We start from the raw sequence: 13,511 nt of genomic DNA on the forward strand, positions 1-13,511 counted from the left end.
TCCCCTCCTCCCACACCACCCAGTACATCTCCCAGTGCAGAGTTTTCTTATCAGGTTGTGCCCAGAAGGTTCTGCTCAGAGATGGCCTGAGCTCGGGGAAAGCCTTGTCATGGAACTTACTTCTACCTTAAAGGTGAGTCGGGGTTGCCAGGTTGAGCAAAGAAAAATACAGCCAGCCACTTCAATGTGAATTTCAGGTGAAAGATGAGTAATTGTTGAGCATGTATCCCAAATGTTCCATGGGATGCACTGAAAGTGAAAGTTGCTCAGTCATGTCCAACTCTTTGTGACCCCATGGACTGTGTAGTCCATGGAATTCCCTAGGCCAGAGTACTGGAGTGGATAGCCTATCCCTTCTCCAGTGGATCTTCTCCATCAAGGAATCGAATCGGGATCTCCTGCATTGCAGGCAGATTCTTTACCAACTGAGCTATCAGGGAAGCCCTGGGATGCACTGGTACTACCTAAAAAGTTATTTGTCATTTATCTAAAATTCATGTTTAACTGGGTGCCCCCTATTTTACCGGGCAACCTGCCAGGGTTTCTCTGTCACCAATTCTTGTTGGAATGCCATGGGGTCGCCTATCTTCAGGTTGTAGCACAGAGTGATTCAGCCTTATCTTTCCTTTTCCTTGTGAATCTGGCCAAGGACAGGGCTTTTTACCAGGTGGTGGGGGACAGAAGTGGGGAGCATCTGCTGAGTACCCGAGCTCCGTCATGTCCCAGCTGATTCTCACAACACACCTACAGGGTGGGGACTGGTTCCCCTTTCACATTAAGAAAAAAAAAATGTTTTTTGAAATATAGCTGAACTCTTTTTCAAAAAACTTACGTGATGTTGTAAACCAACCGTACTTTGAAATATAATTGGTTTATGATATCATGTAAGTTTCAGGTGTACAGTACAGCAATTCAATTAGTTCACATACACACAGACACACACACATATATATTCTTTTTCAGATTCTTTTCCCTTATAGATTATTACCTAGTATTTGATGGGATTAAGACCCATGAAAGTCAAGGAGCTGGCCAGCTTCCCAGTGTTGGGGGCAGGATTCTCATCCACATATCCCTGACTTCAAAGCCACAATCTGCCCACTACATGACACTGTGTCCTTCCATCTCCCCCGGGGGGTACAACAGACCCTGAGGCTAATGAACTTGTTTCAATACAAACAGGTCTTTTGCATTCCCTATATATCTTTTTATGTTCATCAAATGTTCTAGAATTTATTTTCTAGAACTCTCTGCTCTGCCATTAGGAACTGAGGGATGTGGGAAAGCCAGACTAAGACAAGACAGGAGATCTGAAGCAGGATGGGGGTCTTACATACTTAATGGAATAGAGTCCCCAGTGGTCTTCCCCACACCAGTGGGTCTGTGCAAACTCACTAATCTGCACTAACTTCAAGCTAGGAAACCAGAGTACTGCATAAGCCTGACTTCCTTATTCCCTGCGGCAGTGGTTCTCAAATTTAAGTGTGCTTAAATCAGATCACCTGGAGGGCTTGTTAAAATACAGATTGCTGGGTTTACCCCAGGTCTGGGATGGGGCCTGAGAATCTGCATGGCTGACAAGGTCTCAGGTAACGGATGCTGCGATCCGGGGATCCCACTTTGAGAACCACTGCTCTAGGACTAGAAAGAGGGCTTCGCTAAAATTAATATAAAGTATTTGGGACTTAAGTCCACATACATTTTGGTATTACAAGGCCTTTCTATACCTTTCATCCTCGCCATTTGAAAATCTCCCACAGCTCTACTTCTTCAACAAAGTCTACAAATATTCCTTCACTCAGCCATTCTCACGCATATGAATCAGGAAAATGGAACATATCAGATACTGTATGAATCCTTGGGACAGAGATGAATGAGACCCACGTCCTGCTGGTGCACCAGAGATGATCACCAGGTACACAAGATAACAAGACTAAGAGATATTACAAGAGAAGCAGATGAACTCAGTCACAAAGGAAGAGAGAGAAGGAAGGGCGTGCCCTCAAGTGACTCGACTATTGAGCTGAGTTTAGAAACTGAAGATGGGTTATAGGAAGACAAAGGGCAGAGGGACAGTCCATGCAGAGCAAACGGTATGTGCAAAAAGCCCAGAGATGTGAAACAACATGGAGAGTTCAAGGGCTGCACAAAATTGACAATAACTAACACATATGGTCTGCTTGGTGGCAGATGGGGGTGAGTGAGGAGGAGCCCAGCAGCAGGGCACACTGAGATGCCTGGCTTTCTTTTAAGATGAGGAGGAGACACTGAGTGGTTTTGAAAGGAGGAATGACACATTCAGGCCCATAGTTTGCGAAGATTATCTGTAAAGAGGGGCCAGGGAGATCAAACTCAGAGGCTGTCACAGGAGGACCCAGGAGAGATGGCAAGGGTGTGAGTGAAGGTGGGTCCACTGTGAACTGAACGGACAAGTCAATACCGATGGGCGGAAAATGAAACCTTCATCCCCACTCTTGTTACTATGTACTACCAAAAGGACCCTAACTAAATTTGGGGGAATAAGATGCAAACATTTCTGTGTGTTTTTATACTGGCATCTTAATAAGACTGCACCTGAGCTAAACTGTGCCTTTCTGTTCAGTGCTTGGCACCTTTTAAACGATCACTCTAACTCATTATTTGTTGTTTGATTTTACTCGCCTTCCATTCCCAGATGTTTATTTATTCATCCAAAATCATCTGGTAGCTTACTGGCTGGTAGAGGAGACAAGCAAGTACACAGAGAGCTGGAATTCAATGGGGCATACGATACAGTGGAGGTATCTACAGAGATCTGTGAGATGAACCTAAAAACAGCCAAACTGTACAACAGTTAATTTTCACATCACTTTTCTATTCAAGTCCACAAAATTAATTTCACATGAGGTAGCATGAAAACTACCTCTCAGAAGAGCCTATATTTTTTCCTTTATGTTAGTGCATTGCTCAATCATTTCTGACTCAGGTACCCTGTGGACTATAGTCCACCCAGCTCCTGGGTCCACGGGGATTCTCCAGGCAAGAATACTGGAGTGGGTTGCCGTGCCCTCATCCAGGGGATCTTACAGACCCAGGAACCAAACCCGCATCTCTTAAATCTCCTGCACTAGCAGGTGGGTCTGTAGCGTGATGAAATCACTTTAAATAAGGCAAGTTTAAAAAAATCATCTTCCAGCAATGTGAGGCCAAACGCTCGAACTAGAGATAACAGAAGTTACACTAAAAGGGTAAACCTTCCTCTGGGTTTCTTTTGGGCTCCAAGTTCAACTGGGAGCCCCGAGGGTGGCAGTTTCTCTCAAGCTACAAGGATGACCTTTGGCAAGTCACTCACTGCTGTGTCCACAAAGAGTCATTGTCTGCCTGTGAGAGCTGCCAGCGGCTCCATCCTTTGGGAGACCAAAAAATGTAAATGATCCTCCCCAAGCCCAGTGCCGTGACCTCACTGCAGGGAAAACCCACGCCTTTGCAGCCAAAGGAACTTCTAAGATGAAACTGAACTAAAATTAACTGGGAATAAATGAGAGAAAATAAATTAAATGGGAGGGTTCAGGATCTCCCCTCCTTCTGGCTCTTCCTGCTGAGTTAATTCATGATTGGCCTCGTTCTTGATAAACTAATTCAAGATTGGCCGTAAGAGTCTGCGGCTAAGCGAAGGCAGCATCCAGAGGTTTGTCCTGGGCTTGCCCCTCTAAGCCCGTTTAGTTCGGTGATGAACAGGCAGACTCCCAAAGGCAACAGCTGCCCAAAGCCAGGAGGGCATTCCTGCTCCTTCATCTAGCTGTGCTGTAGGTTGTAGGTTGCTAGCATCTTTCTTAATGGCCTGGAAAGGGTCCAGGGTGCGGTTTTTTTTGACAGCTGGCATCTGTGAAGTCTTAGTTTGCATGGCAATGAAAACAGAATCAAAACCCCAAACAAACAGGCACTGAAGAAGCTGTTGAGCAACTGGGACACCAGAAAAGTTGTTGATACTGGGAAAATTTCAATTGTAAGTTGGATTCATCACTGCTGCCATCACCTCTTGCTTTTATCACCCTGTCCCATCACTCGGCCCTGCTCCCACCTTGGGAGCCTTGACTGCCTGGCTATTTTCTACCTATTAAGTGATCTACACTTTGAACTTCCCAAAAAACCTGGTTTCTTAAAGCACACAGTACAACGAAACTGCCCTTTCTTTCCTCACCTTGGGTCTACTTCTGTCCTACCTACCAAAAGTCCTTTCCTATAGCGTAACAGCTTTCAGGTAAAAAAGCCAACTGATCAGTTATTTACACCAAGGCTCTAACAGCAACCCCAGAAGCACATACCTTGCTCACCCATTCTTTTCCTTCTTATAGTTTTTAATGCAATCCCAGCTGGCTTACTGGTTCTCCCAGCCTTTCTAGTCTGGGGTGTCCAGGAGTCATTCTGGCCAATGGAACACAAGCACAGTGCTGGCAAGGATGTCCTTGACACTGTTTTCCTTCTACTGGGAAGCAGGCATGTTAGCTGGAGGCATAGAAGCTATGCTACAACCAGCAAGCAGCTAGCAAGAGGGGACAGCTGAAGAAATCACAAGAGGACGAGCCACCGGCTTTATTTCCATATTTACCTGTGCGGTACCCTGGATCCCTCCAGTTTACACACTCTGTCTCTGCTTTGCCAGCATCCTCTCCATTCTCTTGTGTCCTCTTCTGAAGCTTTGCCCCTCTCTCTAATCCACCTCTCAAGTGCCATCTAATCACTGACTTTCTCCTATGCTGCCAGCCCCCTAACCCCCATCCTATTGCTGAAAAAAAGCTGAGTGGGTCCATTACATACTTGAGGTTGTTTGTGGTGGTGGTTTTTATTATAGTACGAACAGCAGCATGAGACCTACTTCTCTAGACTTTTTAATGTACAATAGAGTATTGACTGTAGACAAATGTCACATAGCAGGTCTCCAGAACTTACTCATCCTGCAAGACTGAAATTTTATATCCATTAAATAGCAACTCTGACATGAGTTTGAGTGAACTCCAGGAGTTGGTGATGGACAGGGAGGCCTGGCGTGCTGCGATTCATGGGGTTGCAAAGAGTCGGACAGGAGTGACTGAGCTGAACTGAACTGAAACAGCAACTCTGCATTCCCTCCTCCCTTCAGCTCCTGCAAACCATCATTCTACTCTCTGTTTCCATGCCTTTGACTTTGGGTATATTAGATTCCTCATGTACATGGAATCATGCAGTATTTGTCCTTCTGTGACCAGCTTATTTCATTTATCATGTCCTCCAGGTTTATCTGTGTGGTTGCATATGTCAAGACTTCCTTCTTTTTTAAGGCTGAATAATATTCCATTGTATGCACACATTTGATACTTAAACCTTAGTTGTAACATTTTCTCAGGCCTCATCTTCAGTGGAAACCACATTCGCCCTGCCCCATGACCAAAGGAGAATGGAAAACGCTGCAACCTAATGATCTTGCCTGGCACCTGCAACTTCTAGATCTCATATAACTCTACCTTCAAGATCAGGAAGAGACCTCTGACTCCCTGTTCTTCTGGTTCTTGCCCTGTTATTATTAGATAGAGGGTAAGGAGTACGTCAAGGCTGTATATTATCACCCTGCTTATTTAACTTATATGCAGAGTACATCATGAGAAATGCTGGACTGGAAGAAACACAAGCTGGAATCAAGATTTCCGGGTGAAATATCAATAACCTCAGATATGCAGATGACACCACCTTTATGGCAGAAAGTGAAGAGGAACTAAAAACCCTCTTGATGAAAGTGAAAGTGGAGAGTGAAAAAGTTGGCTTAAAGCTCAACATTCAGAAAACGAAGATCATGGCATCCGGTCCCATCTCTTCATGGGAAATAGATGGGGAAACAGTGGAAACAGTGTCAGACTTTATTTTTGGGGGCTCCAAAATCACTGCAGATGGTGACTGCAGCCATGAAATTAAAAGACACTCCCTGGAAGGAAAGTTATGACCGACCTAGATAACATATTCAAAAGCAGAGACATTATTTTGCCAACAAAGGTCCGTCTAGTCAAGGCTATGGTTTTTCCTGTGGTCATGTATGGATGTGAGAGTTGGACTGTGAAGAAGGCTGAGCGCCGAAGAATTGATGCTTTTGAACTGTGCTGTTGGAGAAGACTCTTGAGAGTCCCTTGGACTTCAAGGAGATTCAACCAGTCCATTCTGAAGGAGATCAGCCCTGGGATTTCTTTGGAGGGAATGATGCTGAAGCTGAAACTCCAGTACTTTGGCCACCTCATGCGAAGAGTTGACTCATTGGAAAAGACTCTGATGCTGGGAGGGATTGGGGGCAAGAGGAGAAGGGGACGATAGAGGATGAGATGGCTGGATGGCATCACTGACTCGCTGGACATGAGTCTGAGTGAACTCCGGGAGTTGGTGATGGACAGGGAGGCCTGGCGTGCTGCGATTCATGGGGATCACGAAGAGTTGGACACGACTGAGTGACTGAACTGAACTGAAGTAATGGGTAATGTTTTGGTCAGAAAGACCTACGTTCCTCTCCCAGCTCTATCAGGAGAGTAGAGTAATTTGTGAAGTAACTTCTTTCCCCTCAAATTCCCTCCTTGTAAAATGAAACCATTTCACCTGTCACTGTGGACTGTTATAAAATAGAAACAAATTCTCATATATGCACATAAGTGGTGAGTAAGTATTAGCCATTTATTCTTAACGGGGTCTGTACCACTAGGCCGCTGCCACTCTGGGGCCACCTTCCCTGACACCACCAGCAGTTCACTCACTGGCTCAAGTATCTCACCAACTCTAAAGCCTCCTTTATTCTTTTTTTTAAAATATGTTCTTATTTTTGGCTGTGCTGGTCTTCACTGCTGTGTGGGCTGTTCTCTAGTTGCGGGGCTCGAGCTTCTCACTGCGGTGGCTTCTCTCCCTGTGGAGCTTGGGCTCTAGTACCACGCGGCCTCAGGAGTTGTGGTTTCCAAGCTCGAGTGTGGCCCAGAGGCTTAGCTTGTGCGGTCTTCCCGGATCAGGGATCGAACTCCAGTCTCCTGCAATGGCAGGTGGATTCTTTACTGCTGAGCCACCAGGGAAGCCCCAGCCCCCTTTTTTTTCCTGAGAGTGAAAAATGCACTGTCACGAACACATCAGGTTAAATCTGTTTTTTAAGTTTTGTTGTTTTAGTGGCCCAAGCTGGGGTAGAACTGGAACACGAGAGTGTCACCGAGGCAGAGAAGATGAGACCGAGAGCGATGGGGTGGGGATGGAGAAAAGAGTGAGAAAAGTAGAAGAAACTAGGGCCAGTGGACATTTACCCCAGAGACAGTCCTAATCGGGTTCTTTTCTTCTCTGTTGCTGTTTTTGCTTCCTTTGGATTAAAATTAAAGCATCCTGTTTTAGCTCTAATTATGCCTTTTATTTTCATATTTATAAGATTAAAATTGCATAACCTGTCCAGGACAAAACTGTGATCTTAAGCATTTGATGTGTGTTGGAGAAGGAAAGGAAAAAAGTCCTCAAGCCCAACCCGAGGAGGCAAAATGCTTATGTAGCATGAGAACTGTACAACTTGAGTTTCAGGACTATTCTCCCAGGCAAGAAAAACCATGTTACAAAACAAACAAACTAGTATTCTGGGGGTATTTCCCAGAAAAGACGCAGGTATGGTTTAGTAAGATGGGATTTGGTTTTGTTTTTCGAGCTTCAGCCGGGTGGTAAAAGGTCAGCTCTGTGTTGTAATCCACTCTGGTGCCTTCCTCCCGTAATCCTAACCACAGCCCTCTAAGAGCTATGCAGCATGGCAATTAGTAAAATGAAATTTCATTTTCTAAACATCTCCTTGATACCTTCAGAGGTTACATTTTAGAATATTCTGAAAAAAAGAAAAAAAAAACTCTGGCAGTGGAAATTTCAGAATAATTTCCTTTGGAGAAAACTGTGAAAACTATTTGGTCTAAAATCAGTTTATGAGATGGAGAGATGGGAAACAGTAGCATGTCTAAGATGACTGAGGTCTTGAGAATGGGCTACAAGGAAAATGAGATGGTGATACGTAGGAAGAAAAAGTTTGTCTTTTTTTAAAATAAGAGCTGCATCACCCTTTGACCTGCAAACAAACATGTCTGTCAGTATAAAGCCCACCAGTCTTCCCAGTCTGTTCAATGAGCCACAACCTATTTCAAGGCCTGTCCTGGACCTCCAGGTAGGGATATGCCAGCTTCACTCTGTGGAGTATGGGCTCTGAGGTCAGCCTAAATCAGAACCTGCCACCTGTACATACTGGATGAAGGTCTCCAACAATAAACCACATGGCAGTGAGCATTGTTGCCAGAAAACATTAATATCATGGCTCCTGACTTTAAGTTGGATTATAATCCCTACTTCATCATTGTCATTCTAATTAGATCTGGTATCTATCCTTAATTCAGCCAGATGGGAAGCCACTTACACACACCATGAACTAAAAGCCTCATTTTGACCCTCATCCTATTCCCAAAGCTGCATGCAACAAAGCGAGATACATTAGCTTGAATTTTATTTTTTCCTTCTTAACCTTTTATTATAAGGAACTGGGCAACAACAAGAAAAAGTAAAAAGGGGAAGTCAAGAGCCTATATATCCTATCAGCTAATTAATAAGCTCATAACAATGCTTTTGTTATGGATTGCATTGTATTTTCTCCAAAATTCATGTGTTAAAGTCCTAACCCACGTGACCTCAGAATGTGACCCTATTTGCAGGTAGGTCATTGCAGATGTAGTTAATGAGATCATACTGGAGTAGGGTGAATCTTAATCTAATATGACCTTCTATGAAAAGGACACATATGGGACTTTCCTGGTGGTGCAGTGGAATAAGAATCCTTCTGCCAGTGCAGGCGATATGGGTTCAATCCCTGGTCTGGGAAGATCCCACATGCCTTGGGGCAGCTAAGCCCGTGCGTCACAACTACAGAGCCTGAGCTCCACAAGAGAAGCCACCGCAATGAGAAGCCTGCACGCTGCCACCCAGAGTAGCCCCCGCTCACCGCAACTAGAGAAAGTCCTCATGAAGCAGCAAAGACCTAGTGTAGCCAAAAGTAAATTAAAAACATATTTTTAAAAGAAATATTAAAAAAAAGCAGACATCTGCATGCAGACACATGCCCATAAAGACAACACCGTGCGAAGAGAGAGGCAGAGATCAAGGTGATGCTTCTCCAAGGCAAGGAACACCAACGATGGCCAGCAACCACCAGAAGCTGAGAGACGGGCCTGGGACAGAGGCCCCCTCATGGTTCTCAAGAGGAGCCAACTACGGGGCCCCCTTGATCTTGGGGATTTTCTAGCTTCCAGAACTATGAGATAGTACGTTTCTATTGTTTAAGCCACCCAGTTTGTCATACTCTGTTATAGCAGGTCTGGAAAATCAACACATGGCTGTATTTAAGACCCCCACGATTTGAGGGACTTCCCTAGCGGTCCAGTGCTGAGACTCCATGTTCCCAATGCAGGGGACCTGGCCTCAATCCCTGGTCAGGGAACTAGATCTCACATGTGGGAACTAAGATCTGGCGCAGCCAAGCAAACAAATAGATATAAAAAATAAAAAATATTTTAAAACCCATGATTTGGAAACAGGGCCATCTCTCCATAAATGAAGCGTATGGGCACCCATTTCAACTTTAGACAGTTTCCCACAGGTTTCACCATCAGCTCTGTGTTGACAGAGTATGCGTGAGAGTCTCATAGGAATGAACGGAAATCTTCCCTATTTAGGAATGTAACCAAAATGCAATCTTTTTCAGTCATTCCCCCTCAGTAAGTCTTGTCCACCTCAGGTTATCAGTGAGTTAATGTACTTCCCACACTGCTTCGGTGTGATGAAGATGAGAGTAATCTCTAGAACAGTTTTCAATCTAGGTTTCCTACCAAACCACCTAGCTGTATCCTTTACATTACTCTGCTTTAACAAGGAGCAGTACAGAGGTCAATGAAAATAAGGAGAAATAGTTCATGGAGCCATAGCATCAACACTTCTTCTGTCTTGCAATGGTGCTTCCGTGTTCAACCCTTAACGACGTGAACATCTACTACCAACAAGACCATCTACTGCGGGCTTGGCAGGAGTTGGGAAGGGACTTTCAGCCCTCACAATCATTATTACCAAAGCTGAAAACCATTCTAGCAGATCCTGAAGGGAACTGTCTCACCATGACCCAAAGGAGGCTGATGCTGGGGGTGGGGGGAAGGGGTGGGGGGTGGGGCTTCCTGCCTGGGCTGTACACCTTCCACATGGCTCCTGAGCACTTGCTCATGCTGGAAAGTACTGACGTCAACAGGAAGGCGAAAGAAGTTGAATGAATATTATTGAGCAGATTTTCTGAACTCGCTTTTGCCAAAATAACCCATGCCGTGGACTATTTACATGTGAACTGGTCATGAAAATACGCTTCTCTGTGGAAACCTGTTGTCAGATGGACTGGCGTTTCACCCTCCTCTCCAGGCCGTTTCCCTAATATTTACATTTCCTCCTCTTACTCCACTTTGATCTTATTTTCCCTTCCAAGCTCCCAAGCTGAAATTTCAACACAACTCCACCCCAAAAGTTGCTCCTATACTATGGGTGCTAATCACTTTTATAAACAGAAAATGAAAATTGCGTATCGTGCTAAGTGGGGCAGAAAATTATGGCTTTCACTCTCTGCCCCTGAAGGCAAACCTTCTGTCCAATCTGCACAGTGCCAAAGATGGCAGTTGGTGCTTAAAAGGAGGAGGAAGAATGAGTCTAATGACTCAAGATGCAGTGCTTCCGTGGGGGCTTTCTAATCAAGTCATCACTGAAGGGTGTACTCTGGACAAGGCATTTTTAAACAATACTTCGCAGAAGAAAAGACTTTAGGCCCCAAGGCAAGTGATTCATTCGCTTATTCAATGATGGGTGGGGGACTGACCCTTTGTCTCCAAGGAGCACCTGGAATATATGCCTTCTGTCAGCGACTCTGCCATCTTGCTCACGGCTTGCTCTTCATAAAAGTACTCACCACAAGGGCTGTTGTGACGATTAAACAAGCCAATTCGCCAAGTACAAGCACTAATTTGGAGCAAGTGCCCAAGTAGCTTTTACTACTGCTGACGTCTCAGACCATCTCAGGTCTCAGGCAATCTGGGTGGGGATCTCCTGGGGCTGTTGGCCTGACCACCCTCAGGGTGCTATGCAGAAATACACACACATACACAACAAACCTGAGCATGGCCATCTCTTCCTTATCTGAGTACTTTCATCTCAGTCAGTCTATTCAAAACCCTAGTGGGTTCATACATTCTTTTCTCATGAGTCTGGTAAGCTCCCCTTGTTCCCAGATTCTCACGTACATTCCCCCAAAGTCACTCCTACTCCAGTGGAATCGCCATTCTCTGTTTTCTTTTCTCTTGTGCCCAGGCTGCTGGGCACTGTGGCAAAATGTCAAGAGGTTGATCTAGTCATTTATTCATTCACACGGCAGATTGTCACTGAACAAATATCTACTACGTGTGGAGAGTGCTTTGTAGGGAAGAGACAGGTCAGACACAGTGGTTCTCAGTGCCACCACACCCTCACTAGTGGGAGGACAGTGAATGAACAGGTTGACACACAAATACATACACTGTTCCCCAACGTGACAAGTGCTGTGAAGGGAGTGCCCGGATGTTGTGGCTAGACATGATGGGGGCAAGGGAGGCCACTTCCGCAGGAGGGGGCATCAAGGCTGAAACCTGAAGCATGAGAGGGGCCGTTCGGGGGAATAGCACAGGTAAAAGCCCTGGGAGGGCATCTATCCTCACGTCCAGGGACATGAGGAGGCCTGTGTGGCTGAAGGGAGGAGTCTGAGGGGAAGGGTGGTGGGGGGCAAGTTAGGGAGGTGAGCAGGGGTCAGCTCCCGCCAGGCCTGGGAAGTCCTGGTAGAGTCAAGGGTTCTGTCCTCAGAGAAATGGGAAACCACTGACAAATTTTGGGCAAAGGATGACTGTGACCGGATTAAGATTTACCAAGAAAAGGAGCATCTCCCACTGCACCCCTGAGCCTGGGCCATTCAGGCACCCAGTTCTTAGGCTGCCTAGTATGGGTCCTCACTGCTCTTCACCCCTGTCCTTGCCCAAGGGGGCTGCTCACCTACCTGACTGGCCACACCCTTTCTTTATCTCTCTCTCTCTCTGATTAAATGAGACTCTTGAGAGTCCTTTGGACTGCAAGGAGATCCAACCAGTCCATTCTAAAGGAGATCAGTCCTGGGTGTTCTTTGGAAGGAATGAGGCTAAAGCTGAAACTCCAGTACTTTGGCCACCTCATGCGAAGAGTTGATTCATTGGAAAAGACTCTGATGCTGGGAGGGATTGAGGGCAGGAGGAGAAGGGGACGACAGAGGATGAGATGGCTGGATGGCATCACCGACTCTATGGACGTGAGTTTGGGTGAACTCTGGGAGTTGGTGATGGACAGGGAGGCCTGGTGTGCTGCGATTCATGGAGTCACAAAGAGTTGGACACGACTGAGCGACTGCACTGAACTGAACACCGAAGTTCCCACTTTCACCATCTGTAATGTACAACTCAGTGGTATTAAGTACATTCACCTTCCATTTCCAGAGCTTTCTCATCATCCCGAACTGAAGCTCTGTACCCGTTTTCTCTTTTAACATTCCTTCTCTGTAACTTCACCAGCAACTTCCATCCTGTGCCTGAAGAAAACGGGGGCCCCTTTTGTGCCAAGGCCTGTGCTCACGGCTCTTCATTGCATCCTCTCTGAGCCGTTTCAATGGACATGGACTGTTTGTATCTTCAACCTCTGCACTTTTTCTTATACCCCCCTGACAAAAGGACCTCTGTCTTTCTGACGGTAATATGAATGAATGAATATTTTGAAAATCCTTCCCTTGATTACACTAACCACTTGGTGTAAGGATAAACTGCCCCCTGGCTCCGACACCTAGGTTGTGAGTTATTCTATACTTTTCCTGTATTATTAATGCCAACAGTAGCCCCAACCCCTGGGGTCATCAGCCCTGGCCTTGCTGCAGCAGCTGAAACTGTTTGCTGACACTTCCTCCTTGAGGTTCTTTGATTCACTGGCTCCCATCACGCTGCACCACAGTGGTCCCTCCCTCGGGAAGGCCTTCTTTCCTGTCTCCTTCCCTCCCCGCCTTGCCCACTCCTGCCTCTAACCAAAGCAGCTCCTGAGGTTCTGCTCCCTAGCTCAGGGCTTCTACCATCAGGCCCATGTCCCCAGCTGCCAGATGGACATTTCCACAAGGACTGCCTGCCAGCATCTCAGATGTAATAGTAGGTTCAAAATCAAACTGGTCATTTTCCTTGACCAGGCCCAGCTCCACTGCAAAATTCAAGTGTCCCAAAGGCCCTAATTGCCACTGCCCTGGTTTGCTGCTGTTGTTCAGTCACTCAGTTGTGTCTGACTCTGTGACCCTGTGGACTGCAGCACGCCAGGCTTCCCTGTCCTTCACCATCTCCTGGTATTTGCTCAAACTCATGTCTATTGAGTTGGTGATGCCATCCAACCATCTCATCCTCTATTGTCCC

The 13,511-nt window shown here is 45.9% G+C and overlaps 1 long non-coding RNA gene across 8 annotated transcripts in view; it reads right to left on the reverse strand.

Moving 5' to 3' along the window:
- LOC147347657 (uncharacterized) overlaps positions 1–13,511 on the reverse strand; it is a 131,490-nt gene that overhangs the window by 32,914 nt on the left and 85,065 nt on the right. Inside the window, exon 4 of one of the 8 annotated variants that reach the window (XR_015152413.1) lies at positions 127–249. The exons of 5 other annotated variants lie outside the window; for them this stretch is intronic. This is a non-coding gene — a long non-coding RNA (uncharacterized LOC147347657). Of the gene's footprint in view, positions 1–120; positions 250–6,802; positions 7,011–13,511 lie in introns of those variants that run through there. 2 more of the 8 variants (XR_015152414.1, XR_015152410.1) reach the window with 2 other exon arrangements.

This window comes from Bos grunniens, chromosome 23, assembly GCF_055505025.1.
Source record: "Bos grunniens cultivar Pamir isolate PY7600 chromosome 23, Bosgru_T2T1.0, whole genome shotgun sequence".
Taxonomy (NCBI): Eukaryota; Metazoa; Chordata; class Mammalia; order Artiodactyla; family Bovidae; genus Bos; species Bos grunniens.